Source organism: Schistocerca americana, unplaced genomic scaffold, assembly GCF_021461395.2.
Source record: "Schistocerca americana isolate TAMUIC-IGC-003095 unplaced genomic scaffold, iqSchAmer2.1 HiC_scaffold_633, whole genome shotgun sequence".
NCBI classification, from domain to species: Eukaryota; Metazoa; Arthropoda; class Insecta; order Orthoptera; family Acrididae; genus Schistocerca; species Schistocerca americana.
In genome coordinates, this window is record NW_025726383.1 from 21105 (window position 1) to 47124 (window position 26020).

The 26020-nt window shown below is 48.9% G+C and overlaps 11 non-coding genes across 11 annotated transcripts; all 11 read left to right on the forward strand.

The window, feature by feature from the left end:
- Positions 1-1186: 1186 nt before the first annotated feature.
- Positions 1187-1348, forward strand: LOC124588071. The gene has a single exon (XR_006975709.1). It is a non-coding gene; the product is annotated as a U1 spliceosomal RNA (small nuclear RNA).
- Positions 1349-3487: 2139 nt separating this feature from the next.
- LOC124588072 lies at positions 3488-3649 on the forward strand. The gene has a single exon (XR_006975710.1). It is a non-coding gene; the product is annotated as a U1 spliceosomal RNA (small nuclear RNA).
- A 2139-nt stretch (positions 3650-5788) lies between these two features.
- LOC124588073 lies at positions 5789-5950 on the forward strand. Its single transcript, XR_006975711.1, has one exon. It is a non-coding gene; the product is annotated as a U1 spliceosomal RNA (small nuclear RNA).
- A 2139-nt stretch (positions 5951-8089) lies between these two features.
- Positions 8090-8251, forward strand: LOC124588074. The gene has a single exon (XR_006975712.1). It is a non-coding gene; the product is annotated as a U1 spliceosomal RNA (small nuclear RNA).
- Positions 8252-10390: 2139 nt separating this feature from the next.
- Positions 10391-10552, forward strand: LOC124588075. The gene has a single exon (XR_006975713.1). It is a non-coding gene; the product is annotated as a U1 spliceosomal RNA (small nuclear RNA).
- A 2139-nt stretch (positions 10553-12691) lies between these two features.
- LOC124588077 lies at positions 12692-12853 on the forward strand. The gene has a single exon (XR_006975715.1). It is a non-coding gene; the product is annotated as a U1 spliceosomal RNA (small nuclear RNA).
- Positions 12854-14992: 2139 nt separating this feature from the next.
- Positions 14993-15154, forward strand: LOC124588078. Its single transcript, XR_006975716.1, has one exon. It is a non-coding gene; the product is annotated as a U1 spliceosomal RNA (small nuclear RNA).
- A 2139-nt stretch (positions 15155-17293) lies between these two features.
- Positions 17294-17455, forward strand: LOC124588052. Its single transcript, XR_006975692.1, has one exon. It is a non-coding gene; the product is annotated as a U1 spliceosomal RNA (small nuclear RNA).
- A 2139-nt stretch (positions 17456-19594) lies between these two features.
- LOC124588064 lies at positions 19595-19756 on the forward strand. Its single transcript, XR_006975703.1, has one exon. It is a non-coding gene; the product is annotated as a U1 spliceosomal RNA (small nuclear RNA).
- Positions 19757-21895: 2139 nt separating this feature from the next.
- On the forward strand, positions 21896-22057 carry LOC124588076. The gene has a single exon (XR_006975714.1). It is a non-coding gene; the product is annotated as a U1 spliceosomal RNA (small nuclear RNA).
- Positions 22058-24196: 2139 nt separating this feature from the next.
- On the forward strand, positions 24197-24358 carry LOC124588086. Its single transcript, XR_006975723.1, has one exon. It is a non-coding gene; the product is annotated as a U1 spliceosomal RNA (small nuclear RNA).
- Positions 24359-26020: the final 1662 nt, after the last annotated feature.

Below are 26020 nucleotides of genomic sequence, written 5' to 3' on the forward strand. Positions count from 1 at the left end.
GCAGAGATAGGTAGGAATAAATAAATAAATTCGTTGTTGAATCACTACATTCGGAGAAAAAAAAATTACACTGTATTGTTTAATATCATTTCTTTACACTTCAGAACTGTTACTACTTCAAAAACAAGCAATTTAATTTATCCTTACTTACTCCATGTCCAAGCAAAGAGGCAGAGAGGGGTGAATGTAATGCCTGCAGCAGTTTCAAATGTTTGCACATATAAAACTACTCATAGCGTCACCATAGTCATAAGACATTAATCATTTATGAAATGCCGCAAAATTAATCTGCAGCAAGCTGTGTTGCCATTAGATGGCAATGGCATTGTTTTGACAGTGCTACCTAGTAGTGGTGCAGCCTAAACGAATTAATTACTTCCCCTAAACTTTTCCATCTAGCTTAAATAATGAAGCATTATACTTTCATATGCGTGAAGGAAATATCTCCACATTCTGAATTAAAGAGAACACAAATTTCGTCCGAGCTTTCCAGATCGTGCTCGAGATGAACAGAAAAAAGAAGTGTTACCTTACCTTCACGTGTCTTCTGTTCCATCAGCGTCCAATGGGGTAAGTTGCAGTTTTTGCTGATTATTGCCTGATGACGTGATGTTTGTCCCTCGTGTACAACACCCACGAGTGCATACAGCTTCCTTAGAACATCTGATAGTCTGAGCTTGGTCCTTCGGTTGCTCAGCGACAGACAAGGGCGATTGACAATGCTGCCGTATTTCCTAGCACTATGGGCTCCCACGGAGGGAGCAAAGGTAAGAGAAATAATTGATTTTGTGGCTTGCTCTGTGGCTGGAAGATACAGTCATTCAGCAAATCTCATTTGCCGTTTTGACACCGGCCGAGAAAGAGGGCGACTTTCAGGCGGAGAGGGTGGCTCGAAGGCGGTAACCCCGACATGGCCCGCCATCTCCCGGAGGGTGCAGTAACTTAACCCCAGCAACGGCCGGCGCCGCGAGTCGCGATGTCTTCCGCACGAAAACTGCATTGCTTTCTGCAGAAGGCCGTTATTGTGCCTGTCTGCTTGCTAACTCGACGGCCAACAGCGCGTTTCTAAGGAAGCAAGTACATTCACGGCACCATGCTCTTCGCCGAATGCGACAACGTCAAGAGTTCTCGTTCCACTACGATGGCGCGACGCATTACAAATATTCGCCTGAGGCCGAGGAGAAGCATACTTACCTGGCGTAGAGGATACCGTGATCATGAAGGCGGTTCCTCCGGGGTGAGGCTTGTCCATTGCACTTCGGTCGAGCTGACCCCCGCGATTACTCCAAATGCGAGTAACTCGGGCGCATAAATTTTGGTAGTCGGGACTGCGTTCGCGCTGTCCCGGTGCTAATCTCCACTACAATCAAAGCATCTCCTCGTGTTGGACGATAACTACTGTACTGTGAGTGATTTACCAGCTTCTCATAACCGATGATGCCTCCACTAGAAGCGACAAAATACACTAGGAAACGGCGTCGAAAGCTAGAGCCAGCGCACTGCTCTTCAACCGCGTGGCACGCGCGCTCGTAATAACAGCGGAAGCCGCGAGATGGCTCAGGCCACCTAACTTGGCTACGATTTCCGTATTAACGGTCGAACGGCCCCTTTTAGCATTCTCTGTCCATAAACGGATTGCGCGCCAAACGTTATTCGGCGGCGCGGCATTCCCTGCAAGCACAGTGACTGCTGTGGCGCGAGCGGGCGTACAGGGGCCATCGGCCAGCCGAACGCTTTGGTGCCTGTGGCATGGTACATGAGGGGCCGGAAGCAAGCGTCTAGCGTAGCGTCTCGGGACTTGCAGACTTGCGGCACTTGAGGAGCTTGTGGGGATGTGAATCGAAGGAAGTAACATGACGAGCTGCACCGAAAACGAGAAACATAGATTCTAGCCAACAGCGCCCTGTGCTCCCAGGCGAGGCGGCCACCCATCCAAGCCCAACGTCGGTGATCGGACGAGAACCGGCGTATTTGCACCCTTTTCTTACCCCGTTGCCGTTGGCGAGTGAATGCTGCAACGTGTGCTGGCAAGTCAGCTTCGGATCCTCACTTAACTTCCACACACAGTGAATATCTTCCTGGCCACGACAGTTTCCCGCCGCAGTTGGCGTCTACCTGCTCCAAGGACTGGCCTTTCGTCGCAGTGGTTGTGTTTCATCTGACAACTTTGCAGGCAACCTAAAATAACGCTTGGAAATGAGCAATTTTTAAAGCACGAGGAGGACTGAAAACGACCGCATGAAATTATTAAGCTCGGTTTCGATTGCAACAATTCCAATGAAATACTCACGTACACTAATTGCAGAGATAGGTAGGAATAAATAAATAAATTCGTTGTTGAATCACTACATTCGGAGAAAAAAAAATTACACTGTATTGTTTAATATCATTTCTTTACACTTCAGAACTGTTACTACTTCAAAAACAAGCAATTTAATTTATCCTTACTTACTCCATGTCCAAGCAAAGAGGCAGAGAGGGGTGAATGTAATGCCTGCAGCAGTTTCAAATGTTTGCACATATAAAACTACTCATAGCGTCACCATAGTCATAAGACATTAATCATTTATGAAATGCCGCAAAATTAATCTGCAGCAAGCTGTGTTGCCATTAGATGGCAATGGCATTGTTTTGACAGTGCTACCTAGTAGTGGTGCAGCCTAAACGAATTAATTACTTCCCCTAAACTTTTCCATCTAGCTTAAATAATGAAGCATTATACTTTCATATGCGTGAAGGAAATATCTCCACATTCTGAATTAAAGAGAACACAAATTTCGTCCGAGCTTTCCAGATCGTGCTCGAGATGAACAGAAAAAAGAAGTGTTACCTTACCTTCACGTGTCTTCTGTTCCATCAGCGTCCAATGGGGTAAGTTGCAGTTTTTGCTGATTATTGCCTGATGACGTGATGTTTGTCCCTCGTGTACAACACCCACGAGTGCATACAGCTTCCTTAGAACATCTGATAGTCTGAGCTTGGTCCTTCGGTTGCTCAGCGACAGACAAGGGCGATTGACAATGCTGCCGTATTTCCTAGCACTATGGGCTCCCACGGAGGGAGCAAAGGTAAGAGAAATAATTGATTTTGTGGCTTGCTCTGTGGCTGGAAGATACAGTCATTCAGCAAATCTCATTTGCCGTTTTGACACCGGCCGAGAAAGAGGGCGACTTTCAGGCGGAGAGGGTGGCTCGAAGGCGGTAACCCCGACATGGCCCGCCATCTCCCGGAGGGTGCAGTAACTTAACCCCAGCAACGGCCGGCGCCGCGAGTCGCGATGTCTTCCGCACGAAAACTGCATTGCTTTCTGCAGAAGGCCGTTATTGTGCCTGTCTGCTTGCTAACTCGACGGCCAACAGCGCGTTTCTAAGGAAGCAAGTACATTCACGGCACCATGCTCTTCGCCGAATGCGACAACGTCAAGAGTTCTCGTTCCACTACGATGGCGCGACGCATTACAAATATTCGCCTGAGGCCGAGGAGAAGCATACTTACCTGGCGTAGAGGATACCGTGATCATGAAGGCGGTTCCTCCGGGGTGAGGCTTGTCCATTGCACTTCGGTCGAGCTGACCCCCGCGATTACTCCAAATGCGAGTAACTCGGGCGCATAAATTTTGGTAGTCGGGACTGCGTTCGCGCTGTCCCGGTGCTAATCTCCACTACAATCAAAGCATCTCCTCGTGTTGGACGATAACTACTGTACTGTGAGTGATTTACCAGCTTCTCATAACCGATGATGCCTCCACTAGAAGCGACAAAATACACTAGGAAACGGCGTCGAAAGCTAGAGCCAGCGCACTGCTCTTCAACCGCGTGGCACGCGCGCTCGTAATAACAGCGGAAGCCGCGAGATGGCTCAGGCCACCTAACTTGGCTACGATTTCCGTATTAACGGTCGAACGGCCCCTTTTAGCATTCTCTGTCCATAAACGGATTGCGCGCCAAACGTTATTCGGCGGCGCGGCATTCCCTGCAAGCACAGTGACTGCTGTGGCGCGAGCGGGCGTACAGGGGCCATCGGCCAGCCGAACGCTTTGGTGCCTGTGGCATGGTACATGAGGGGCCGGAAGCAAGCGTCTAGCGTAGCGTCTCGGGACTTGCAGACTTGCGGCACTTGAGGAGCTTGTGGGGATGTGAATCGAAGGAAGTAACATGACGAGCTGCACCGAAAACGAGAAACATAGATTCTAGCCAACAGCGCCCTGTGCTCCCAGGCGAGGCGGCCACCCATCCAAGCCCAACGTCGGTGATCGGACGAGAACCGGCGTATTTGCACCCTTTTCTTACCCCGTTGCCGTTGGCGAGTGAATGCTGCAACGTGTGCTGGCAAGTCAGCTTCGGATCCTCACTTAACTTCCACACACAGTGAATATCTTCCTGGCCACGACAGTTTCCCGCCGCAGTTGGCGTCTACCTGCTCCAAGGACTGGCCTTTCGTCGCAGTGGTTGTGTTTCATCTGACAACTTTGCAGGCAACCTAAAATAACGCTTGGAAATGAGCAATTTTTAAAGCACGAGGAGGACTGAAAACGACCGCATGAAATTATTAAGCTCGGTTTCGATTGCAACAATTCCAATGAAATACTCACGTACACTAATTGCAGAGATAGGTAGGAATAAATAAATAAATTCGTTGTTGAATCACTACATTCGGAGAAAAAAAAATTACACTGTATTGTTTAATATCATTTCTTTACACTTCAGAACTGTTACTACTTCAAAAACAAGCAATTTAATTTATCCTTACTTACTCCATGTCCAAGCAAAGAGGCAGAGAGGGGTGAATGTAATGCCTGCAGCAGTTTCAAATGTTTGCACATATAAAACTACTCATAGCGTCACCATAGTCATAAGACATTAATCATTTATGAAATGCCGCAAAATTAATCTGCAGCAAGCTGTGTTGCCATTAGATGGCAATGGCATTGTTTTGACAGTGCTACCTAGTAGTGGTGCAGCCTAAACGAATTAATTACTTCCCCTAAACTTTTCCATCTAGCTTAAATAATGAAGCATTATACTTTCATATGCGTGAAGGAAATATCTCCACATTCTGAATTAAAGAGAACACAAATTTCGTCCGAGCTTTCCAGATCGTGCTCGAGATGAACAGAAAAAAGAAGTGTTACCTTACCTTCACGTGTCTTCTGTTCCATCAGCGTCCAATGGGGTAAGTTGCAGTTTTTGCTGATTATTGCCTGATGACGTGATGTTTGTCCCTCGTGTACAACACCCACGAGTGCATACAGCTTCCTTAGAACATCTGATAGTCTGAGCTTGGTCCTTCGGTTGCTCAGCGACAGACAAGGGCGATTGACAATGCTGCCGTATTTCCTAGCACTATGGGCTCCCACGGAGGGAGCAAAGGTAAGAGAAATAATTGATTTTGTGGCTTGCTCTGTGGCTGGAAGATACAGTCATTCAGCAAATCTCATTTGCCGTTTTGACACCGGCCGAGAAAGAGGGCGACTTTCAGGCGGAGAGGGTGGCTCGAAGGCGGTAACCCCGACATGGCCCGCCATCTCCCGGAGGGTGCAGTAACTTAACCCCAGCAACGGCCGGCGCCGCGAGTCGCGATGTCTTCCGCACGAAAACTGCATTGCTTTCTGCAGAAGGCCGTTATTGTGCCTGTCTGCTTGCTAACTCGACGGCCAACAGCGCGTTTCTAAGGAAGCAAGTACATTCACGGCACCATGCTCTTCGCCGAATGCGACAACGTCAAGAGTTCTCGTTCCACTACGATGGCGCGACGCATTACAAATATTCGCCTGAGGCCGAGGAGAAGCATACTTACCTGGCGTAGAGGATACCGTGATCATGAAGGCGGTTCCTCCGGGGTGAGGCTTGTCCATTGCACTTCGGTCGAGCTGACCCCCGCGATTACTCCAAATGCGAGTAACTCGGGCGCATAAATTTTGGTAGTCGGGACTGCGTTCGCGCTGTCCCGGTGCTAATCTCCACTACAATCAAAGCATCTCCTCGTGTTGGACGATAACTACTGTACTGTGAGTGATTTACCAGCTTCTCATAACCGATGATGCCTCCACTAGAAGCGACAAAATACACTAGGAAACGGCGTCGAAAGCTAGAGCCAGCGCACTGCTCTTCAACCGCGTGGCACGCGCGCTCGTAATAACAGCGGAAGCCGCGAGATGGCTCAGGCCACCTAACTTGGCTACGATTTCCGTATTAACGGTCGAACGGCCCCTTTTAGCATTCTCTGTCCATAAACGGATTGCGCGCCAAACGTTATTCGGCGGCGCGGCATTCCCTGCAAGCACAGTGACTGCTGTGGCGCGAGCGGGCGTACAGGGGCCATCGGCCAGCCGAACGCTTTGGTGCCTGTGGCATGGTACATGAGGGGCCGGAAGCAAGCGTCTAGCGTAGCGTCTCGGGACTTGCAGACTTGCGGCACTTGAGGAGCTTGTGGGGATGTGAATCGAAGGAAGTAACATGACGAGCTGCACCGAAAACGAGAAACATAGATTCTAGCCAACAGCGCCCTGTGCTCCCAGGCGAGGCGGCCACCCATCCAAGCCCAACGTCGGTGATCGGACGAGAACCGGCGTATTTGCACCCTTTTCTTACCCCGTTGCCGTTGGCGAGTGAATGCTGCAACGTGTGCTGGCAAGTCAGCTTCGGATCCTCACTTAACTTCCACACACAGTGAATATCTTCCTGGCCACGACAGTTTCCCGCCGCAGTTGGCGTCTACCTGCTCCAAGGACTGGCCTTTCGTCGCAGTGGTTGTGTTTCATCTGACAACTTTGCAGGCAACCTAAAATAACGCTTGGAAATGAGCAATTTTTAAAGCACGAGGAGGACTGAAAACGACCGCATGAAATTATTAAGCTCGGTTTCGATTGCAACAATTCCAATGAAATACTCACGTACACTAATTGCAGAGATAGGTAGGAATAAATAAATAAATTCGTTGTTGAATCACTACATTCGGAGAAAAAAAAATTACACTGTATTATTTAATATCATTTCTTTACACTTCAGAACTGTTACTACTTCAAAAACAAGCAATTTAATTTATCCTTACTTACTCCATGTCCAAGCAAAGAGGCAGAGAGGGGTGAATGTAATGCCTGCAGCAGTTTCAAATGTTTGCACATATAAAACTACTCATAGCGTCACCATAGTCATAAGACATTAATCATTTATGAAATGCCGCAAAATTAATCTGCAGCAAGCTGTGTTGCCATTAGATGGCAATGGCATTGTTTTGACAGTGCTACCTAGTAGTGGTGCAGCCTAAACGAATTAATTACTTCCCCTAAACTTTTCCATCTAGCTTAAATAATGAAGCATTATACTTTCATATGCGTGAAGGAAATATCTCCACATTCTGAATTAAAGAGAACACAAATTTCGTCCGAGCTTTCCAGATCGTGCTCGAGATGAACAGAAAAAAGAAGTGTTACCTTACCTTCACGTGTCTTCTGTTCCATCAGCGTCCAATGGGGTAAGTTGCAGTTTTTGCTGATTATTGCCTGATGACGTGATGTTTGTCCCTCGTGTACAACACCCACGAGTGCATACAGCTTCCTTAGAACATCTGATAGTCTGAGCTTGGTCCTTCGGTTGCTCAGCGACAGACAAGGGCGATTGACAATGCTGCCGTATTTCCTAGCACTATGGGCTCCCACGGAGGGAGCAAAGGTAAGAGAAATAATTGATTTTGTGGCTTGCTCTGTGGCTGGAAGATACAGTCATTCAGCAAATCTCATTTGCCGTTTTGACACCGGCCGAGAAAGAGGGCGACTTTCAGGCGGAGAGGGTGGCTCGAAGGCGGTAACCCCGACATGGCCCGCCATCTCCCGGAGGGTGCAGTAACTTAACCCCAGCAACGGCCGGCGCCGCGAGTCGCGATGTCTTCCGCACGAAAACTGCATTGCTTTCTGCAGAAGGCCGTTATTGTGCCTGTCTGCTTGCTAACTCGACGGCCAACAGCGCGTTTCTAAGGAAGCAAGTACATTCACGGCACCATGCTCTTCGCCGAATGCGACAACGTCAAGAGTTCTCGTTCCACTACGATGGCGCGACGCATTACAAATATTCGCCTGAGGCCGAGGAGAAGCATACTTACCTGGCGTAGAGGATACCGTGATCATGAAGGCGGTTCCTCCGGGGTGAGGCTTGTCCATTGCACTTCGGTCGAGCTGACCCCCGCGATTACTCCAAATGCGAGTAACTCGGGCGCATAAATTTTGGTAGTCGGGACTGCGTTCGCGCTGTCCCGGTGCTAATCTCCACTACAATCAAAGCATCTCCTCGTGTTGGACGATAACTACTGTACTGTGAGTGATTTACCAGCTTCTCATAACCGATGATGCCTCCACTAGAAGCGACAAAATACACTAGGAAACGGCGTCGAAAGCTAGAGCCAGCGCACTGCTCTTCAACCGCGTGGCACGCGCGCTCGTAATAACAGCGGAAGCCGCGAGATGGCTCAGGCCACCTAACTTGGCTACGATTTCCGTATTAACGGTCGAACGGCCCCTTTTAGCATTCTCTGTCCATAAACGGATTGCGCGCCAAACGTTATTCGGCGGCGCGGCATTCCCTGCAAGCACAGTGACTGCTGTGGCGCGAGCGGGCGTACAGGGGCCATCGGCCAGCCGAACGCTTTGGTGCCTGTGGCATGGTACATGAGGGGCCGGAAGCAAGCGTCTAGCGTAGCGTCTCGGGACTTGCAGACTTGCGGCACTTGAGGAGCTTGTGGGGATGTGAATCGAAGGAAGTAACATGACGAGCTGCACCGAAAACGAGAAACATAGATTCTAGCCAACAGCGCCCTGTGCTCCCAGGCGAGGCGGCCACCCATCCAAGCCCAACGTCGGTGATCGGACGAGAACCGGCGTATTTGCACCCTTTTCTTACCCCGTTGCCGTTGGCGAGTGAATGCTGCAACGTGTGCTGGCAAGTCAGCTTCGGATCCTCACTTAACTTCCACACACAGTGAATATCTTCCTGGCCACGACAGTTTCCCGCCGCAGTTGGCGTCTACCTGCTCCAAGGACTGGCCTTTCGTCGCAGTGGTTGTGTTTCATCTGACAACTTTGCAGGCAACCTAAAATAACGCTTGGAAATGAGCAATTTTTAAAGCACGAGGAGGACTGAAAACGACCGCATGAAATTATTAAGCTCGGTTTCGATTGCAACAATTCCAATGAAATACTCACGTACACTAATTGCAGAGATAGGTAGGAATAAATAAATAAATTCGTTGTTGAATCACTACATTCGGAGAAAAAAAAATTACACTGTATTGTTTAATATCATTTCTTTACACTTCAGAACTGTTACTACTTCAAAAACAAGCAATTTAATTTATCCTTACTTACTCCATGTCCAAGCAAAGAGGCAGAGAGGGGTGAATGTAATGCCTGCAGCAGTTTCAAATGTTTGCACATATAAAACTACTCATAGCGTCACCATAGTCATAAGACATTAATCATTTATGAAATGCCGCAAAATTAATCTGCAGCAAGCTGTGTTGCCATTAGATGGCAATGGCATTGTTTTGACAGTGCTACCTAGTAGTGGTGCAGCCTAAACGAATTAATTACTTCCCCTAAACTTTTCCATCTAGCTTAAATAATGAAGCATTATACTTTCATATGCGTGAAGGAAATATCTCCACATTCTGAATTAAAGAGAACACAAATTTCGTCCGAGCTTTCCAGATCGTGCTCGAGATGAACAGAAAAAAGAAGTGTTACCTTACCTTCACGTGTCTTCTGTTCCATCAGCGTCCAATGGGGTAAGTTGCAGTTTTTGCTGATTATTGCCTGATGACGTGATGTTTGTCCCTCGTGTACAACACCCACGAGTGCATACAGCTTCCTTAGAACATCTGATAGTCTGAGCTTGGTCCTTCGGTTGCTCAGCGACAGACAAGGGCGATTGACAATGCTGCCGTATTTCCTAGCACTATGGGCTCCCACGGAGGGAGCAAAGGTAAGAGAAATAATTGATTTTGTGGCTTGCTCTGTGGCTGGAAGATACAGTCATTCAGCAAATCTCATTTGCCGTTTTGACACCGGCCGAGAAAGAGGGCGACTTTCAGGCGGAGAGGGTGGCTCGAAGGCGGTAACCCCGACATGGCCCGCCATCTCCCGGAGGGTGCAGTAACTTAACCCCAGCAACGGCCGGCGCCGCGAGTCGCGATGTCTTCCGCACGAAAACTGCATTGCTTTCTGCAGAAGGCCGTTATTGTGCCTGTCTGCTTGCTAACTCGACGGCCAACAGCGCGTTTCTAAGGAAGCAAGTACATTCACGGCACCATGCTCTTCGCCGAATGCGACAACGTCAAGAGTTCTCGTTCCACTACGATGGCGCGACGCATTACAAATATTCGCCTGAGGCCGAGGAGAAGCATACTTACCTGGCGTAGAGGATACCGTGATCATGAAGGCGGTTCCTCCGGGGTGAGGCTTGTCCATTGCACTTCGGTCGAGCTGACCCCCGCGATTACTCCAAATGCGAGTAACTCGGGCGCATAAATTTTGGTAGTCGGGACTGCGTTCGCGCTGTCCCGGTGCTAATCTCCATTACAATCAAAGCATCTCCTCGTGTTGGACGATAACTACTGTACTGTGAGTGATTTACCAGCTTCTCATAACCGATGATGCCTCCACTAGAAGCGACAAAATACACTAGGAAACGGCGTCGAAAGCTAGAGCCAGCGCACTGCTCTTCAACCGCGTGGCACGCGCGCTCGTAATAACAGCGGAAGCCGCGAGATGGCTCAGGCCACCTAACTTGGCTACGATTTCCGTATTAACGGTCGAACGGCCCCTTTTAGCATTCTCTGTCCATAAACGGATTGCGCGCCAAACGTTATTCGGCGGCGCGGCATTCCCTGCAAGCACAGTGACTGCTGTGGCGCGAGGCGGGCGTACAGGGGCCATCGGCCAGCCGAACGCTTTGGTGCCTGTGGCATGGTACATGAGGGGCCGGAAGCAAGCGTCCTAGCGTAGCGTCCTCGGGACTTGCAGACTTGCGGCACTTGAGGAGCTTGTGGGGATGTGAATCGAAGGAAGTAACATGACGAGCTGCACCGAAAACGAGAACATAGATTCTAGCCAACAGCGCCCTGTGCTCCCAGGCGAGGCGGCACCCATCCAAGCCCAACGTCGGTGATCGACGAGAACCGGCGTATTTGCACCCTTTTCTTACCCCGTTGCCGTTGGCGAGTGAATGCTGCAACGTGTGCTGGCAAGTCAGCTTCGGATCCTCACTTAACTTCCACACACAGTGAATATCTTCCTGGCCACGACAGTTTCCCGCCGCAGTTGGCGTCTACCTGCTCCAAGGACTGGCCTTTCGTCGCAGTGGTTGTGTTTCATCTGACAACTTTGCAGGCAACCTAAAATAACGCTTGGAAATGAGCAATTTTTAAAGCACGAGGAGGACTGAAAACGACCGCATGAAATTATTAAGCTCGGTTTCGATTGCAACAATTCCAATGAAATACTCACGTACACTAATTGCAGAGATAGGTAGGAATAAATAAATAAATTCGTTGTTGAATCACTACATTCGGAGAAAAAAAAATTACACTGTATTATTTAATATCATTTCTTTACACTTCAGAACTGTTACTACTTCAAAAACAAGCAATTTAATTTATCCTTACTTACTCCATGTCCAAGCAAAGAGGCAGAGAGGGGTGAATGTAATGCCTGCAGCAGTTTCAAATGTTTGCACATATAAAACTACTCATAGCGTCACCATAGTCATAAGACATTAATCATTTATGAAATGCCGCAAAATTAATCTGCAGCAAGCTGTGTTGCCATTAGATGGCAATGGCATTGTTTTGACAGTGCTACCTAGTAGTGGTGCAGCCTAAACGAATTAATTACTTCCCCTAAACTTTTCCATCTAGCTTAAATAATGAAGCATTATACTTTCATATGCGTGAAGGAAATATCTCCACATTCTGAATTAAAGAGAACACAAATTTCGTCCGAGCTTTCCAGATCGTGCTCGAGATGAACAGAAAAAAGAAGTGTTACCTTACCTTCACGTGTCTTCTGTTCCATCAGCGTCCAATGGGGTAAGTTGCAGTTTTTGCTGATTATTGCCTGATGACGTGATGTTTGTCCCTCGTGTACAACACCCACGAGTGCATACAGCTTCCTTAGAACATCTGATAGTCTGAGCTTGGTCCTTCGGTTGCTCAGCGACAGACAAGGGCGATTGACAATGCTGCCGTATTTCCTAGCACTATGGGCTCCCACGGAGGGAGCAAAGGTAAGAGAAATAATTGATTTTGTGGCTTGCTCTGTGGCTGGAAGATACAGTCATTCAGCAAATCTCATTTGCCGTTTTGACACCGGCCGAGAAAGAGGGCGACTTTCAGGCGGAGAGGGTGGCTCGAAGGCGGTAACCCCGACATGGCCCGCCATCTCCCGGAGGGTGCAGTAACTTAACCCCAGCAACGGCCGGCGCCGCGAGTCGCGATGTCTTCCGCACGAAAACTGCATTGCTTTCTGCAGAAGGCCGTTATTGTGCCTGTCTGCTTGCTAACTCGACGGCCAACAGCGCGTTTCTAAGGAAGCAAGTACATTCACGGCACCATGCTCTTCGCCGAATGCGACAACGTCAAGAGTTCTCGTTCCACTACGATGGCGCGACGCATTACAAATATTCGCCTGAGGCCGAGGAGAAGCATACTTACCTGGCGTAGAGGATACCGTGATCATGAAGGCGGTTCCTCCGGGGTGAGGCTTGTCCATTGCACTTCGGTCGAGCTGACCCCCGCGATTACTCCAAATGCGAGTAACTCGGGCGCATAAATTTTGGTAGTCGGGACTGCGTTCGCGCTGTCCCGGTGCTAATCTCCATTACAATCAAAGCATCTCCTCGTGTTGGACGATAACTACTGTACTGTGAGTGATTTACCAGCTTCTCATAACCGATGATGCCTCCACTAGAAGCGACAAAATACACTAGGAAACGGCGTCGAAAGCTAGAGCCAGCGCACTGCTCTTCAACCGCGTGGCACGCGCGCTCGTAATAACAGCGGAAGCCGCGAGATGGCTCAGGCCACCTAACTTGGCTACGATTTCCGTATTAACGGTCGAACGGCCCCTTTTAGCATTCTCTGTCCATAAACGGATTGCGCGCCAAACGTTATTCGGCGGCGCGGCATTCCCTGCAAGCACAGTGACTGCTGTGGCGCGAGCGGGCGTACAGGGGCCATCGGCCAGCCGAACGCTTTGGTGCCTGTGGCATGGTACATGAGGGGCCGGAAGCAAGCGTCTAGCGTAGCGTCTCGGGACTTGCAGACTTGCGGCACTTGAGGAGCTTGTGGGGATGTGAATCGAAGGAAGTAACATGACGAGCTGCACCGAAAACGAGAAACATAGATTCTAGCCAACAGCGCCCTGTGCTCCCAGGCGAGGCGGCCACCCATCCAAGCCCAACGTCGGTGATCGGACGAGAACCGGCGTATTTGCACCCTTTTCTTACCCCGTTGCCGTTGGCGAGTGAATGCTGCAACGTGTGCTGGCAAGTCAGCTTCGGATCCTCACTTAACTTCCACACACAGTGAATATCTTCCTGGCCACGACAGTTTCCCGCCGCAGTTGGCGTCTACCTGCTCCAAGGACTGGCCTTTCGTCGCAGTGGTTGTGTTTCATCTGACAACTTTGCAGGCAACCTAAAATAACGCTTGGAAATGAGCAATTTTTAAAGCACGAGGAGGACTGAAAACGACCGCATGAAATTATTAAGCTCGGTTTCGATTGCAACAATTCCAATGAAATACTCACGTACACTAATTGCAGAGATAGGTAGGAATAAATAAATAAATTCGTTGTTGAATCACTACATTCGGAGAAAAAAAAATTACACTGTATTATTTAATATCATTTCTTTACACTTCAGAACTGTTACTACTTCAAAAACAAGCAATTTAATTTATCCTTACTTACTCCATGTCCAAGCAAAGAGGCAGAGAGGGGTGAATGTAATGCCTGCAGCAGTTTCAAATGTTTGCACATATAAAACTACTCATAGCGTCACCATAGTCATAAGACATTAATCATTTATGAAATGCCGCAAAATTAATCTGCAGCAAGCTGTGTTGCCATTAGATGGCAATGGCATTGTTTTGACAGTGCTACCTAGTAGTGGTGCAGCCTAAACGAATTAATTACTTCCCCTAAACTTTTCCATCTAGCTTAAATAATGAAGCATTATACTTTCATATGCGTGAAGGAAATATCTCCACATTCTGAATTAAAGAGAACACAAATTTCGTCCGAGCTTTCCAGATCGTGCTCGAGATGAACAGAAAAAAGAAGTGTTACCTTACCTTCACGTGTCTTCTGTTCCATCAGCGTCCAATGGGGTAAGTTGCAGTTTTTGCTGATTATTGCCTGATGACGTGATGTTTGTCCCTCGTGTACAACACCCACGAGTGCATACAGCTTCCTTAGAACATCTGATAGTCTGAGCTTGGTCCTTCGGTTGCTCAGCGACAGACAAGGGCGATTGACAATGCTGCCGTATTTCCTAGCACTATGGGCTCCCACGGAGGGAGCAAAGGTAAGAGAAATAATTGATTTTGTGGCTTGCACTGTGGCTGGAAGATACAGCCATTCAGCAAATCTCATTTGCCGTTTTGACACCGGCCGAGAAAGAGGGCGACTTTCAGGCGGAGAGGGTGGCTCGAAGGCGGTAACCCCGACATGGCCCGCCATCTCCCGGAGGGTGCAGTAACTTAACCCCAGCAACGGCCGGCGCCGCGAGTCGCGATGTCTTCCGCACGAAAACTGCATTGCTTTCTGCAGAAGGCCGTTATTGTGCCTGTCTGCTTGCTAACTCGACGGCCAACAGCGCGTTTCTAAGGAAGCAAGTACATTCACGGCACCATGCTCTTCGCCGAATGCGACAACGTCAAGAGTTCTCGTTCCACTACGATGGCGCGACGCATTACAAATATTCGCCTGAGGCCGAGGAGAAGCATACTTACCTGGCGTAGAGGATACCGTGATCATGAAGGCGGTTCCTCCGGGGTGAGGCTTGTCCATTGCACTTCGGTCGAGCTGACCCCCGCGATTACTCCAAATGCGAGTAACTCGGGCGCATAAATTTTGGTAGTCGGGACTGCGTTCGCGCTGTCCCGGTGCTAATCTCCATTACAATCAAAGCATCTCCTCGTGTTGGACGATAACTACTGTACTGTGAGTGATTTACCAGCTTCTCATAACCGATGATGCCTCCACTAGAAGCGACAAAATACACTAGGAAACGGCGTCGAAAGCTAGAGCCAGCGCACTGCTCTTCAACCGCGTGGCACGCGCGCTCGTAATAACAGCGGAAGCCGCGAGATGGCTCAGGCCACCTAACTTGGCTACGATTTCCGTATTAACGGTCGAACGGCCCCTTTTAGCATTCTCTGTCCATAAACGGATTGCGCGCCAAACGTTATTCGGCGGCGCGGCATTCCCTGCAAGCACAGTGACTGCTGTGGCGCGAGCGGGCGTACAGGGGCCATCGGCCAGCCGAACGCTTTGGTGCCTGTGGCATGGTACATGAGGGGCCGGAAGCAAGCGTCTAGCGTAGCGTCTCGGGACTTGCAGACTTGCGGCACTTGAGGAGCTTGTGGGGATGTGAATCGAAGGAAGTAACATGACGAGCTGCACCGAAAACGAGAAACATAGATTCTAGCCAACAGCGCCCTGTGCTCCCAGGCGAGGCGGCCACCCATCCAAGCCCAACGTCGGTGATCGGACGAGAACCGGCGTATTTGCACCCTTTTCTTACCCCGTTGCCGTTGGCGAGTGAATGCTGCAACGTGTGCTGGCAAGTCAGCTTCGGATCCTCACTTAACTTCCACACACAGTGAATATCTTCCTGGCCACGACAGTTTCCCGCCGCAGTTGGCGTCTACCTGCTCCAAGGACTGGCCTTTCGTCGCAGTGGTTGTGTTTCATCTGACAACTTTGCAGGCAACCTAAAATAACGCTTGGAAATGAGCAATTTTTAAAGCACGAGGAGGACTGAAAACGACCGCATGAAATTATTAAGCTCGGTTTCGATTGCAACAATTCCAATGAAATACTCACGTACACTAATTGCAGAGATAGGTAGGAATAAATAAATAAATTCGTTGTTGAATCACTACATTCGGAGAAAAAAAAATTACACTGTATTATTTAATATCATTTCTTTACACTTCAGAACTGTTACTACTTCAAAAACAAGCAATTTAATTTATCCTTACTTACTCCATGTCCAAGCAAAGAGGCAGAGAGGGGTGAATGTAATGCCTGCAGCAGTTTCAAATGTTTGCACATATAAAACTACTCATAGCGTCACCATAGTCATAAGACATTAATCATTTATGAAATGCCGCAAAATTAATCTGCAGCAAGCTGTGTTGCCATTAGATGGCAATGGCATTGTTTTGACAGTGCTACCTAGTAGTGGTGCAGCCTAAACGAATTAATTACTTCCCCTAAACTTTTCCATCTAGCTTAAATAATGAAGCATTATACTTTCATATGCGTGAAGGAAATATCTCCACATTCTGAATTAAAGAGAACACAAATTTCGTCCGAGCTTTCCAGATCGTGCTCGAGATGAACAGAAAAAAGAAGTGTTACCTTACCTTCACGTGTCTTCTGTTCCATCAGCGTCCAATGGGGTAAGTTGCAGTTTTTGCTGATTATTGCCTGATGACGTGATGTTTGTCCCTCGTGTACAACACCCACGAGTGCATACAGCTTCCTTAGAACATCTGATAGTCTGAGCTTGGTCCTTCGGTTGCTCAGCGACAGACAAGGGCGATTGACAATGCTGCCGTATTTCCTAGCACTATGGGCTCCCACGGAGGGAGCAAAGGTAAGAGAAATAATTGATTTTGTGGCTTGCACTGTGGCTGGAAGATACAGCCATTCAGCAAATCTCATTTGCCGTTTTGACACCGGCCGAGAAAGAGGGCGACTTTCAGGCGGAGAGGGTGGCTCGAAGGCGGTAACCCCGACATGGCCCGCCATCTCCCGGAGGGTGCAGTAACTTAACCCCAGCAACGGCCGGCGCCGCGAGTCGCGATGTCTTCCGCACGAAAACTGCATCGCTTTCTGCAGAAGGCCGTTATTGTGCCTGTCTGCTTGCTAACACGACGGCCAACAGCGCGTTTCTAAGGAAGCAAGTACATTCACGGCACCATGCTCTTCGCCGAATGCGACAACGTCAAGAGTTCTCGTTCCACTACGATAGCGCGACGCATTACAAATATTCGCCTGAGGCCGAGGAGAAGCATACTTACCTGGCGTAGAGGATACCGTGATCATGAAGGCGGTTTCTCCGGGGTGAGGCTTGTCCATTGCACTTCGGTCGAGCTGACCCCCGCGATTACTCCAAATGCGAGTAACTCGGGCGCATAATTTTTGGTAGTCGGGACTGCGTTCGCGCTGTCCCGGTGCTAATCTCCATTACAATCAAAGCATCTCCTCGTGTTGGACGATAACTACTGTACTGTGAGTGATTTACCAGCTTCTCGTAACCGATGATGCCTCCACTAGAAGCGACAAAATACACTAGGAAACGGCGTCGAAAGCTAGAGCCAGCGCACTGCTCTTCAACCGCGTGGCACGCGCGCTCGTAATAACAGCGGAAGCCGCGAGATGGCTCAGGCCACCTAACTTGGCTACGATTTCCGTATTAACGGTCGAACGGCCCCTTTTAGCATTCTCTGTCCATAAACGGATTGCGCGCCAAACGTTATTCGGCGGCGCGGCATTCCCTGCAAGCACAGTGACTGCTGTGGCGCGAGCGGGCGTACAGGGGCCATCGGCCAGCCGAACGCTTTGGTGCCTGTGGCATGGTACATGAGGGGCCGGAAGCAAGCGTCTAGCGTAGCGTCTCGGGACTTGCAGACTTGCGGCACTTGAGGAGCTTGTGGGGATGTGAATCGAAGGAAGTAACATGACGAGCTGCACCGAAAACGAGAAACATAGATTCTAGCCAACAGCGCCCTGTGCTCCCAGGCGAGGCGGCCACCCATCCAAGCCCAACGTCGGTGATCGGACGAGAACCGGCGTATTTGCACCCTTTTCTTACCCCGTTGCCGTTGGCGAGTGAATGCTGCAACGTGTGCTGGCAAGTCAGCTTCGGATCCTCACTTAACTTCCACACGCAGTGAATATCTTCCTGGCCACGACAGTTTCCCGCCGCAGTTGGCGTCTACCTGCTCCAAGGACTGGCCTTTCGTCGCAGTGGTTGTGTTTCATCTGACAACTTTGCAGGCAACCTAAAATAACGCTTGGAAATGAGCAATTTTTAAAGCACGAGGAGGACTGAAAACGACCGCATGAAATTATTAAGCTCGGTTTCGATTGCAACAATTCCAATGAAATACTCACGTACACTAATTGCAGAGATAGGTAGGAATAAATAAATAAATTCGTTGTTGAATCACTACATTCGGAGAAAAAAAAATTACACTGTATTATTTAATATCATTTCTTTACACTTCAGAACTGTTACTACTTCAAAAACAAGCAATTTAATTTATCCTTACTTACTCCATGTCCAAGCAAAGAGGCAGAGAGGGGTGAATGTAATGCCTGCAGCAGTTTCAAATGTTTGCACATATAAAACTACTCATAGCGTCACCATAGTCATAAGACATTAATCATTTATGAAATGCCGCAAAATTAATCTGCAGCAAGCTGTGTTGCCATTAGATGGCAATGGCATTGTTTTGACAGTGCTACCTAGTAGTGGTGCAGCCTAAACGAATTAATTACTTCCCCTAAACTTTTCCATCTAGCTTAAATAATGAAGCATTATACTTTCATATGCGTGAAGGAAATATCTCCACATTCTGAATTAAAGAGAACACAAATTTCGTCCGAGCTTTCCAGATCGTGCTCGAGATGAACAGAAAAAAGAAGTGTTACCTTACCTTCACGTGTCTTCTGTTCCATCAGCGTCCAATGGGGTAAGTTGCAGTTTTTGCTGATTATTGCCTGATGACGTGATGTTTGTCCCTCGTGTACAACACCCACGAGTGCATACAGCTTCCTTAGAACATCTGATAGTCTGAGCTTGGTCCTTCGGTTGCTCAGCGACAGACAAGGGCGATTGACAATGCTGCCGTATTTCCTAGCACTATGGGCTCCCACGGAGGGAGCAAAGGTAAGAGAAATAATTGATTTTGTGGCTTGCACTGTGGCTGGAAGATACAGCCATTCAGCAAATCTCATTTGCCGTTTTGACACCGGCCGAGAAAGAGGGCGACTTTCAGGCGGAGAGGGTGGCTCGAAGGCGGTAACCCCGACATGGCCCGCCATCTCCCGGAGGGTGCAGTAACTTAACCCCAGCAACGGCCGGCGCCGCGAGTCGCGATGTCTTCCGCACGAAAACTGCATCGCTTTCTGCAGAAGGCCGTTATTGTGCCTGTCTGCTTGCTAACACGACGGCCAACAGCGCGTTTCTAAGGAAGCAAGTACATTCACGGCACCATGCTCTTCGCCGAATGCGACAACGTCAAGAGTTCTCGTTCCACTACGATAGCGCGACGCATTACAAATATTCGCCTGAGGCCGAGGAGAAGCATACTTACCTGGCGTAGAGGATACCGTGATCATGAAGGCGGTTTCTCCGGGGTGAGGCTTGTCCATTGCACTTCGGTCGAGCTGACCCCCGCGATTACTCCAAATGCGAGTAACTCGGGCGCATAATTTTTGGTAGTCGGGACTGCGTTCGCGCTGTCCCGGTGCTAATCTCCATTACAATCAAAGCATCTCCTCGTGTTGGACGATAACTACTGTACTGTGAGTGATTTACCAGCTTCTCGTAACCGATGATGCCTCCACTAGAAGCGACAAAATACACTAGGAAACGGCGTCGAAAGCTAGAGCCAGCGCACTGCTCTTCAACCGCGTGGCACGCGCGCTCGTAATAACAGCGGAAGCCGCGAGATGGCTCAGGCCACCTAACTTGGCTACGATTTCCGTATTAACGGTCGAACGGCCCCTTTTAGCATTCTCTGTCCATAAACGGATTGCGCGCCAAACGTTATTCGGCGGCGCGGCATTCCCTGCAAGCACAGTGACTGCTGTGGCGCGAGCGGGCGTACAGGGGCCATCGGCCAGCCGAACGCTTTGGTGCCTGTGGCATGGTACATGAGGGGCCGGAAGCAAGCGTCTAGCGTAGCGTCTCGGGACTTGCAGACTTGCGGCACTTGAGGAGCTTGTGGGGATGTGAATCGAAGGAAGTAACATGACGAGCTGCACCGAAAACGAGAAACATAGATTCTAGCCAACAGCGTCCTGTGCTCCCAGGCGAGGCGGCCACCCATCCAAGCCCAACGTCGGTGATCGGACGAGAACCGGCGTATTTGCACCCTTTTCTTACCCCGTTGCCGTTGGCGAGTGAATGCTGCAACGTGTGCTGGCAAGTCAGCTTCGGATCCTCACTTAACTTCCACACGCAGTGAATATCTTCCTGGCCACGACAGTTTCCCGCCGCAGTTGGCGTCTACCTGCTCCAAGGACTGGCCTTTCGTCGCAGTGGTTGTGTTTCATCTGACAACTTTGCAGGCAACCTAAAATAACGCTTGGAAATGAGCAATTTTTAAAGCACGAGGAGGACTGAAAACGACCGCATGAAATTATTAAGCTCGGTTTCGATTGCAACAATTCCAATGAAATACTCACGTACACTAATTGCAGAGATAGGTAGGAATAAATAAATAAATTCGTTGTTGAATCACTACATTCGGAGAAAAAAAAATTACACTGTATTATTTAATATCATTTCTTTACACTTCAGAACTGTTACTACTTCAAAAACAAGCAATTTAATTTATCCTTACTTACTCCATGTCCAAGCAAAGAGGCAGAGAGGGGTGAATGTAATGCCTGCAGCAGTTTCAAATGTTTGCACATATAAAACTACTCATAGCGTCACCATAGTCATAAGACATTAATCATTTATGAAATGCCGCAAAATTAATCTGCAGCAAGCTGTGTTGCCATTAGATGGCAATGGCATTGTTTTGACAGTGCTACCTAGTAGTGGTGCAGCCTAAACGAATTAATTACTTCCCCTAAACTTTTCCATCTAGCTTAAATAATGAAGCATTATACTTTCATATGCGTGAAGGAAATATCTCCACATTCTGAATTAAAGAGAACACAAATTTCGTCCGAGCTTTCCAGATCGTGCTCGAGATGAACAGAAAAAAGAAGTGTTACCTTACCTTCACGTGTCTTCTGTTCCATCAGCGTCCAATGGGGTAAGTTGCAGTTTTTGCTGATTATTGCCTGATGACGTGATGTTTGTCCCTCGTGTACAACACCCACGAGTGCATACAGCTTCCTTAGAACATCTGATAGTCTGAGCTTGGTCCTTCGGTTGCTCAGCGACAGACAAGGGCGATTGACAATGCTGCCGTATTTCCTAGCACTATGGGCTCCCACGGAGGGAGCAAAGGTAAGAGAAATAATTGATTTTGTGGCTTGCACTGTGGCTGGAAGATACAGCCATTCAGCAAATCTCATTTGCCGTTTTGACACCGGCCGAGAAAGAGGGCGACTTTCAGGCGGAGAGGGTGGCTCGAAGGCGGTAACCCCGACATGGCCCGCCATCTCCCGGAGGGTGCAGTAACTTAACCCCAGCAACGGCCGGCGCCGCGAGTCGCGATGTCTTCCGCACGAAAACTGCATCGCTTTCTGCAGAAGGCCGTTATTGTGCCTGTCTGCTTGCTAACACGACGGCCAACAGCGCGTTTCTAAGGAAGCAAGTACATTCACGGCACCATGCTCTTCGCCGAATGCGACAACGTCAAGAGTTCTCGTTCCACTACGATAGCGCGACGCATTACAAATATTCGCCTGAGGCCGAGGAGAAGCATACTTACCTGGCGTAGAGGATACCGTGATCATGAAGGCGGTTTCTCCGGGGTGAGGCTTGTCCATTGCACTTCGGTCGAGCTGACCCCCGCGATTACTCCAAATGCGAGTAACTCGGGCGCATAATTTTTGGTAGTCGGGACTGCGTTCGCGCTGTCCCGGTGCTAATCTCCATTACAATCAAAGCATCTCCTCGTGTTGGACGATAACTACTGTACTGTGAGTGATTTACCAGCTTCTCGTAACCGATGATGCCTCCACTAGAAGCGACAAAATACACTAGGAAACGGCGTCGAAAGCTAGAGCCAGCGCACTGCTCTTCAACCGCGTGGCACGCGCGCTCGTAATAACAGCGGAAGCCGCGAGATGGCTCAGGCCACCTAACTTGGCTACGATTTCCGTATTAACGGTCGAACGGCCCCTTTTAGCATTCTCTGTCCATAAACGGATTGCGCGCCAAACGTTATTCGGCGGCGCGGCATTCCCTGCAAGCACAGTGACTGCTGTGGCGCGAGCGGGCGTACAGGGGCCATCGGCCAGCCGAACGCTTTGGTGCCTGTGGCATGGTACATGAGGGGCCGGAAGCAAGCGTCTAGCGTAGCGTCTCGGGACTTGCAGACTTGCGGCACTTGAGGAGCTTGTGGGGATGTGAATCGAAGGAAGTAACATGACGAGCTGCACCGAAAACGAGAAACATAGATTCTAGCCAACAGCGCCCTGTGCTCCCAGGCGAGGCGGCCACCCATCCAAGCCCAACGTCGGTGATCGGACGAGAACCGGCGTATTTGCACCCTTTTCTTACCCCGTTGCCGTTGGCGAGTGAATGCTGCAACGTGTGCTGGCAAGTCAGCTTCGGATCCTCACTTAACTTCCACACGCAGTGAATATCTTCCTGGCCACGACAGTTTCCCGCCGCAGTTGGCGTCTACCTGCTCCAAGGACTGGCCTTTCGTCGCAGTGGTTGTGTTTCATCTGACAACTTTGCAGGCAACCTAAAATAACGCTTGGAAATGAGCAATTTTTAAAGCACGAGGAGGACTGAAAACGACCGCATGAAATTATTAAGCTCGGTTTCGATTGCAACAATTCCAATGAAATACTCACGTACACTAATTGCAGAGATAGGTAGGAATAAATAAATAAATTCGTTGTTGAATCACTACATTCGGAGAAAAAAAAATTACACTGTATTATTTAATATCATTTCTTTACACTTCAGAACTGTTACTACTTCAAAAACAAGCAATTTAATTTATCCTTACTTACTCCATGTCCAAGCAAAGAGGCAGAGAGGGGTGAATGTAATGCCTGCAGCAGTTTCAAATGTTTGCACATATAAAACTACTCATAGCGTCACCATAGTCATAAGACATTAATCATTTATGAAATGCCGCAAAATTAATCTGCAGCAAGCTGTGTTGCCATTAGATGGCAATGGCATTGTTTTGACAGTGCTACCTAGTAGTGGTGCAGCCTAAACGAATTAATTACTTCCCCTAAACTTTTCCATCTAGCTTAAATAATGAAGCATTATACTTTCATATGCGTGAAGGAAATATCTCCACATTCTGAATTAAAGAGAACACAAATTTCGTCCGAGCTTTCCAGATCGTGCTCGAGATGAACAGAAAAAAGAAGTGTTACCTTACCTTCACGTGTCTTCTGTTCCATCAGCGTCCAATGGGGTAAGTTGCAGTTTTTGCTGATTATTGCCTGATGACGTGATGTTTGTCCCTCGTGTACAACACCCACGAGTGCATACAGCTTCCTTAGAACATCTGATAGTCTGAGCTTGGTCCTTCGGTTGCTCAGCGACAGACAAGGGCGATTGACAATGCTGCCGTATTTCCTAGCACTATGGGCTCCCACGGAGGGAGCAAAGGTAAGAGAAATAATTGATTTTGTGGCTTGCTCTGTGGCTGGAAGATACAGTCATTCAGCAAATCTCATTTGCCGTTTTGACACCGGCCGAGAAAGAGGGCGACTTTCAGGCGGAGAGGGTGGCTCGAAGGCGGTAACCCCGACATGGCCCGCCATCTCCCGGAGGGTGCAGTAACTTAACCCCAGCAACGGCCGGCGCCGCGAGTCGCGATGTCTTCCGCACGAAAACTGCATTGCTTTCTGCAGAAGGCCGTTATTGTGCCTGTCTGCTTGCTAACTCGACGGCCAACAGCGCGTTTCTAAGGAAGCAAGTACATTCACGGCACCATGCTCTTCGCCGAATGCGACAACGTCAAGAGTTCTCGTTCCACTACGATGGCGCGACGCATTACAAATATTCGCCTGAGGCCGAGGAGAAGCATACTTACCTGGCGTAGAGGATACCGTGATCATGAAGGCGGTTCCTCCGGGGTGAGGCTTGTCCATTGCACTTCGGTCGAGCTGACCCCCGCGATTACTCCAAATGCGAGTAACTCGGGCACATAAATTTTGGTAGTCGGGACTGCGTTCGCGCTGTCCCGGTGCTAATCTCCACTACAATCAAAGCATCTCCTCGTGTTGGACGATAACTACTGTACTGTGAGTGATTTACCAGCTTCTCATAACCGATGATGCCTCCACTAGAAGCGACAAAATACACTAGGAAACGGCGTCGAAAGCTAGAGCCAGCGCACTGCTCTTCAACCGCGTGGCACGCGCGCTCGTAATAACAGCGGAAGCCGCGAGATGGCTCAGGCCACCTAACTTGGCTACGATTTCCGTATTAACGGTCGAACGGCCCCTTTTAGCATTCTCTGTCCATAAACGGATTGCGCGCCAAACGTTATTCGGCGGCGCGGCATTCCCTGCAAGCACAGTGACTGCTGTGGCGCGAGCGGGCGTACAGGGGCCATCGGCCAGCCGAACGCTTTGGTGCCTGTGGCATGGTACATGAGGGGCCGGAAGCAAGCGTCTAGCGTAGCGTCTCGGGACTTGCAGACTTGCGGCACTTGAGGAGCTTGTGGGGATGTGAATCGAAGGAAGTAACATGACGAGCTGCACCGAAAACGAGAAACATAGATTCTAGCCAACAGCGCCCTGTGCTCCCAGGCGAGGCGGCCACCCATCCAAGCCCAACGTCGGTGATCGGACGAGAACCGGCGTATTTGCACCCTTTTCTTACCCCGTTGCCGTTGGCGAGTGAATGCTGCAACGTGTGCTGGCAAGTCAGCTTCGGATCCTCACTTAACTTCCACACGCAGTGAATATCTTCCTGGCCACGACAGTTTCCCGCCGCAGTTGGCGTCTACCTGCTCCAAGGACTGGCCTTTCGTCGCAGTGGTTGTGTTTCATCTGACAACTTTGCAGGCAACCTAAAATAACGCTTGGAAATGAGCAATTTTTAAAGCACGAGGAGGACTGAAAACGACCGCATGAAATTATTAAGCTCGGTTTCGATTGCAACAATTCCAATGAAATACTCACGTACACTAATTGCAGAGATAGGTAGGAATAAATAAATAAATTCGTTGTTGAATCACTACATTCGGAGAAAAAAAAATTACACTGTATTATTTAATATCATTTCTTTACACTTCAGAACTGTTACTACTTCAAAAACAAGCAATTTAATTTATCCTTACTTACTCCATGTCCAAGCAAAGAGGCAGAGAGGGGTGAATGTAATGCCTGCAGCAGTTTCAAATGTTTGCACATATAAAACTACTCATAGCGTCACCATAGTCATAAGACATTAATCATTTATGAAATGCCGCAAAATTAATCTGCAGCAAGCTGTGTTGCCATTAGATGGCAATGGCATTGTTTTGACAGTGCTACCTAGTAGTGGTGCAGCCTAAACGAATTAATTACTTCCCCTAAACTTTTCCATCTAGCTTAAATAATGAAGCATTATACTTTCATATGCGTGAAGGAAATATCTCCACATTCTGAATTAAAGAGAACACAAATTTCGTCCGAGCTTTCCAGATCGTGCTCGAGATGAACAGAAAAAAGAAGTGTTACCTTACCTTCACGTGTCTTCTGTTCCATCAGCGTCCAATGGGGTAAGTTGCAGTTTTTGCTGATTATTGCCTGATGACGTGATGTTTGTCCCTCGTGTACAACACCCACGAGTGCATACAGCTTCCTTAGAACATCTGATAGTCTGAGCTTGGTCCTTCGGTTGCTCAGCGACAGACAAGG